General features: G+C 38.2%; 1 pseudogene; it reads left to right on the forward strand.

The window, feature by feature from the left end:
* On the forward strand, positions 2,561-5,180 carry LOC100627350 (annotated as a pseudogene).

Raw genomic sequence — 6,622 nt, forward strand, 5'->3', positions numbered from 1 at the left:
ATTAGAGCTGCCAGCCTACACCACAGCCACAGCAACGTGGGATCCAAGGTGTGTCTTCTACGTACACCACAGCTCATGGCAATGTCAGATCCTTAACCCACTGAGCAAGGTCTGAGATCAAACCCAGATCCTAGTCCAGTTTGTTTCCACTGAGCCACTACAGGAACTCCCCATGAAATATTTTTCTAAACAACAATTGTCTTCAAGTCACTTTTCTGAACAGAGAAGATTCAATGCTCCATATTGTTTACAGAAAAAAGATTAAACTCATCAACTGGGCACTGTAGAATCTCCATGTCTTCATCCCAACCTACCTTTGTCCTTGTGTTTAATTTACCCATATGTTTATTTTATACTTCTGGGAAACCAAGTTTATAAGTGTTTCCTGATTATATCTGGTTCTAAATCATACCAATTTCTACCATTATTTTATATTAATTTAAAAAATTATATAGTGACACATGGTGATTTTAGAAAACAAAAATACAAATGAACAAAATTTTAAAAAATCTATAATTCAAACTCAGAGACAATTACTTCCAACATTTTTTCAGACTTTTTTCTATACATATTCATATGTAAATTTATTACCATATATACCATATATACTATAACTGTTTCAATAATTATATTTTGAACATAATTCTTTGTTTATACTTCCATATCTTGGCTATCAAATGTATGGATGTTTATCTGATCTTCTATTTGGATCACTTCAGTTATTTTTACATTTTTTTCACAATTAAAAATTTTTTTCCTGCAGACTTTATTGTAGCAAATATTTTGTGTAAATCCTTAGTAGATTTCTTAAGATTAATTCCTACATGATGTTCCTGAACATCTTTAATGTTTACTTACCACTCTTCTTTTTTTTTTTTTTTTTCTTTTTCTGGCCAGTGGCATATAGAAGTACCAGGGATTGAGTCCAAGCCACAGCTGAGTAGCCCACAACTGTGGCAGATCCTTTAACCTTCTGCTCTGGGCCAGGGATCAAATCCTCATCTCTGCAGCAATCCAAGCTGCTGAAGTCAGATTTTTAACCCAATGTGCCACGATGGGAACCCCCTCACTTTTATTTTCTAAACGTAATAATTTTTATTTTTCTTCTTTGGACCCAATTCAGCTTCTTTCTGTTTTTATTAATGTTTGAAGATTAAACTCAAAACTATTAATCTAAGAAGAGAGCAGACCAGAGCTAAGGACAGCGTAGAGATGACTTTCTGGCCCTTACAGTTTGTAATGCTTTTTATCTCCAACCAGAATTACATAAGCTGTTAAGAAAAAAAACTTGCTTGCAAAATGGTTTATGTCCAGTTGGCTCCTGTGCCCTCATCTCTGACTGAATCACCTCAGTCTCTTTACAGTGCTGTTGATTGAGTTTAAGCTTTGTTATTGTGATATAAACTTTGTAAGTTTAGGTTTGCCTGACTAGCTGCCAGAGGCTGTTTTTTTAAGGGCACTTGGTTTATTATTCAGGTAATCCATCAATAAATGGCTGTTCACCTTATTCTCTTCTACTTAATTAAAAAAACATTTATTGAATCCTATTGTACAGGTGGCTCTCTGCTAGGCTCTGGGGCACAGCAACAACCAGGTCAGGCTCTCCTGAGAGGCTTAAGGCCTAGTAGAGGAGGCTGACATGTACACACCTAGATTCCTTCACTGCATCATGTGCAGCAGTAGAAGCATATGCAAGGTTGTGGAGATAGTACCTCTTCAGCAAGGGGCCAGGGAATGCAGCCTGGAAGAGGTGACAGCTGAGATTTTTTTTTTGAGGATAAACAGAAATTCCTTTTTTTGGTTTATAGTGAGAAGGGTGGGGAAGAGAGGAAAGAGAGCAGTATTTTTAAACACAAGGGAGCCTAAAGCAATGTGGTGTAATTAGCAAACCATATGGAGGGTGGTTTTACTGGGGAAAATGCTATGGAGAGGGAAGAGTTTGTGACAAGGCTTAGAGGAGGACAGTGGCCAGATCATGAATGGCCTTGTGCTATTGTGTGCTTGGACTTGACTTGAGGCATTGGTAACTTTATGCGACTGTTGTTTTAGAAAGATGTATCAGAGAGCAACACAGTGTCCCGATTTCAGATGAGAAATATAGGGAACGAAAAGACTAGTTAGGTGATAATAATAATTACCCACAAGAAATGAAGGGATCTGGGGACAGGGGAGTGATTATGGTAGAAAAGCACAGATGCTCATGGCAGGCAGGCCGAGGGCTTGAATGGGCACAGCACTGAGGCAGGACTTGAAAAAACAGGTCAGAGTGGTTGAATGATTCAGGGGAGTTCAGGGGGGAAACCAAAATTGAGAGCCAGTGATTCTAAAAGAGGCCTCAACAGGACAAAGTGGAGTTGAGGGCAGAAGCCACATGAGATACAACAGATTGGGCCCTGGGAATGCCAGAGAATATCCTAGAGTTTAACACCAATGAATTTTTTAAATAGAGCATGCAAAAATCATCTACAGAAATACCATAAATAGACCACAAAGAAAAATTTTCCTCCAACCTGAAAATCTGTAAAATTGCAGCAAAAGAGAAGTCCTTGAAAAATAAATATTGACGGCCTGCGGCTCCAGCGACCGCCAGGAATGGCAGAATTTAGTGCCATTTGGAAGCTTTTCAAACATTGTTCCCTGTTGCACGCTGAATCAAGTAAAGTTGTACTCCACAAATGTTCAGAAAGAAGGACAGGGATCACCAACTCTCAAAATGGAAAAAGTACCATCATTTGATGAAACTGCAGAAAATATTGGTGCAGAACTGAAAGCTCCACTTCTTAAGAAAGAACCTCTCCAAGTAAGAGTCAAAGCAGTCCTTAAAAAGAGGGAATATGGACCAAAATACACTCAGAATAATTTCATCACTGGAGTCAGAGCAATGAATGAGTTCTGCCTCAAATCCAGCGATCTAGAACAGCTTGGAAAAATCAGACGATGAAGTCCTCATGAAGATACTGAGTCCTTTACTGTATACTTGAGATCAGATGTGGAGGCAAAATCTTTGGAAGTTTGGGGAAGCCCTGAAGCTCTTGCCAGAGAGAAAAAACTTCATAAAGAAGCAGAAATAGAATATAGAGAAAGGTTATTTCGAAACCAAAAAATATTGAGAGAATACAGAGACTTTCTGGGAAATACTAAGCCACGCTCTCGAGAGACATCAATTTTTTTTAGGGGGCCAGGAAAAGTGGTGATTGTTGCCATTTGCATCAATGGATTAAACTGCTTCTTCAAATTTCTTGCCTGGATTTATACAGGTTCAGCAAGTATGTTCTCAGAAGCTGTATATTCTTTATCTGATACTTGTAATCAGGGCTTACTAGCATTGGGCATCAGAAAGTCTGTTCAAACACCAGATCCTACTCATCCGTATGGATTTTCGAATATGCGCTATATTGCTTCACTAATTAGTGGTGTTGGTATTTTCATGATGGGTGCAGGATTATCTTGGTATTATGGAATCATGGGATTGCTTGATCCTCAACCAATAGAATCTCTTCTATGGGCATATTGTATTTTAGCGGGATCATTGGTATCTGAAGGAGCAAAACTTCTTGTTGCTATAAATGAGCTTCATAGGAGTGCTCGGGCCAAAGGAATGTCATTTTACAAGTATGTAATGGAAAGTTGTGATCCTAGTACGAATGTTATTTTATTGGAGGATACTGCAGCAGTGTTGGGAGTGATAATAGCCGCCACTTGTATGGGCCTTACTTCTGTAACAGGCAACCCACTGAATGACAGCCTAGGTTCTTTGGGTGTGGGCACATTATTAGGCGTCGTCTCAGTATTCCTCATCTACACTAGCACAGAAGCCCTCTTAGGGCGATCCATCCAGCCAGACCAAGTATAGCAGCTTACTGAACTTCTGGAGAACAACCCATCAGTAAGGGCAATTCATGATGTTAAAGCCACAGATCTGGGATTAGGGAAAGTAAGATTTAAGGAGGAAGTAGATTTTGATGGACAAGTTGTTACAAGATCATATTTGGAAAAACAAGATTTGACCAGATGCTACAAGAAATTCAAGAAGTGAAAACTCCTGAAGAACTAGAGACCTTTATGCTTAAACATGGAGAAAATATTATTGATACTTTAGGAGCTGAAGTAGACAGACTTGAGAAGGAACAGAAAAAACAAAATCCTGAAGTTCGACATGTAGATCTGGAAATACTACAGCCTTGATGGAATGAATCACCTTTGAGGGAGCTTGGAAACAAGTTTGCCGAGACTACTATCCCACAATGAAGGAGTCAAAGCCATTCAGAAGCTGGTTTTTGTTTTTCGTTTTTTTTTTACATGGAGGAAATATTTATATAAAGGGCAATTCATCAGGCCACACAACTAAAATAACTTCTTACTTCTATGAGATATATTTCAAGTTGAATCAGTTTTGGAAATCATGTTTTTATGTTCCACGAGGAAATAATTAGTTATTTAAATTGTTCATAGTTTCTCATTTTAGCCGTCAGTGTGTATCGTACCTTGCAATCATGTTTCCTTTCTTCACACAGGTAAAAATAAGGGTGTCCATAGATTATGCCTTTTAATTTGGTTCCCGCTGAAGATTTCACTCCATCAAAACCTGTCAATCTTGAACATTCTGGCTAAATCGTAGTTTGTGGTTTTTAAAACATTCACTCCGTTTCGAAGTCTGTCTTTCCTTCCAGAATGTGGAGATGATTTTTACAAACCTCATAATTTTGCCTGGAGCACTAGGAAGAGCACTCTCCTAACCTAGTTATCCATAACCGTTCATTCCAGAAGGGGCTGTTACCGAACCAAAGGAGGACATTTCAGTACACTCTTCGAAGTCATCAGTATTGGCCATTTTGTAAAATGTCTTTTCTCTCCTTTGCTTTTCTTCCTTATTCAGTTTAATTTTTCTAATAATAGGAAATAGAAAATAAGCCTAGATATTTCCATGGACCAGTATGATGACTGGTTTTTTTTTTTTTTTTTTTTTTGGTTTTGTTTTTTAACTGGCTTCAGTGCTGTAATGTGTATTTACATTTATAAGCATTTTAACATTCTGTAAAATGGACTAGAAATATTTATAATTTACAGACAGGACAGCATTTTATTTTTAATTTATTTTAAAAGAGGCACTACTTATGTAAATTTGAACTATGGAATCTTTCTTGCTTTAAGAGAAAGGTAGAGAAGTAAAACTCTCATGCAGAAACTTGTGGCCATGACTTTGTATACTATCATAGTCAATAGTGTGTCTGTAACGTGAGTTTCTTCCAGTTACAAATGGGCATTTAGCATAATGTATGATCATAACATTATGTAAGCAGCTTTCTAATGATCATAAAGTATCAAGGTGAAAAAACATGCAATTCAGTAATTGAAAGTTTAGTGCAGAACTACAGCTGTGTCTCCATTCATCAAAACAATTCATATGCACTTATTTCAATGCAAATAAATATTGAATTGATTTCACGGTAATTTTGATCTTGATGTGAAATCTCATTTAGAATGAAATATTCAAATATCCCGGGCAACTCTAATAGGTACTGAACACTTATCCTAGTTTCTGGCTTCTTTGGATCTCTAATGGGAAGGACTTTTGTATACTTGTCTATATCATTTCCTGGATAAGGAGGCAAAATATGTCATTTATAGATGATGAAAACCACTGTCTATTTGCTAACATTTGCCAGTTTCCCTTTACTTCTCCCTAGGTATCATTAGCCTTCTTTAATTTGGGCTGTGTTCTAGTTATGTAATGGTGTGTAAACAAACCGGCTTAGCTGCTTAGGGAGTTCCCCTTGTGGCTCAGTGGTAATGAATCCAACTAGTATTTCTGAGGATGCAGGTTCGGTCCCTGGCATCGCTGTGAACTGTGGTGTAGGTCGAAGCAGACGCGGCTCAGATCCCATGTTGCTGTGTTGCCTAAGTCAGCAGCTGAAACTCCAATTTGACTCCTAGCCCAGAACTTCTATATGCCACATGAGTGGCCCTAAAAAAACAACAAACAAAAAACCCCAGCAGCTTAAAACAATAACTGTATTTTGCTTATGAGTCTGTAACTTAGTCAGGTTTTGGCTGGGGCAGCTTGTCTCTTTTATGTCAGCTTTGGCAGAGGCATGGAATTGTCTGAAGGCTCTCCACTGGCATGTCTGGCAGAAGACTTAAACAGATGGGTCTGGAACAACTGGAGTTCCATGGTCATCACACTATTTCTGTGTGATCTCTCCAGTATGGTGGCTTAAAGGTAGCTAGACTTTTTTCATATGTTGGTGGAAGTGTGGAGAGAGGAAGACAGAGCATGAGAGCAAGAGCCAGGAGAGAGCCATATTGCCTTTTCTAACCTGCCTTGGAAGATAGTATCTTTCTTGCTACATTAAAATTATTAGAAATGAGTCACTAATGCCAGCCCATATACAGGGGAGGAGAATTAGATTCCACTTTCTATAGGCATGTCAAATAATTTGTTTTAAACCAACACAATCTAAATGAGGGATAGTTTGCTGGAGAGGAGAGGAGATCTACTATTGTTGGTATAGTTTGTTTGTAGACCCTTTATTTTGGAGATTATTACCAAAGACCTTTTTTGTTCCTCCCAAACCCTATTTGGATTCCACCTAAGCCAACCTTCCCAACTTCAGGGCTCTAT

The sequence above is a fragment of the Sus scrofa genome, chromosome 13 (genome assembly GCF_000003025.6).
Source record: "Sus scrofa isolate TJ Tabasco breed Duroc chromosome 13, Sscrofa11.1, whole genome shotgun sequence".
Classification (NCBI taxonomy): domain Eukaryota; kingdom Metazoa; phylum Chordata; class Mammalia; order Artiodactyla; family Suidae; genus Sus; species Sus scrofa.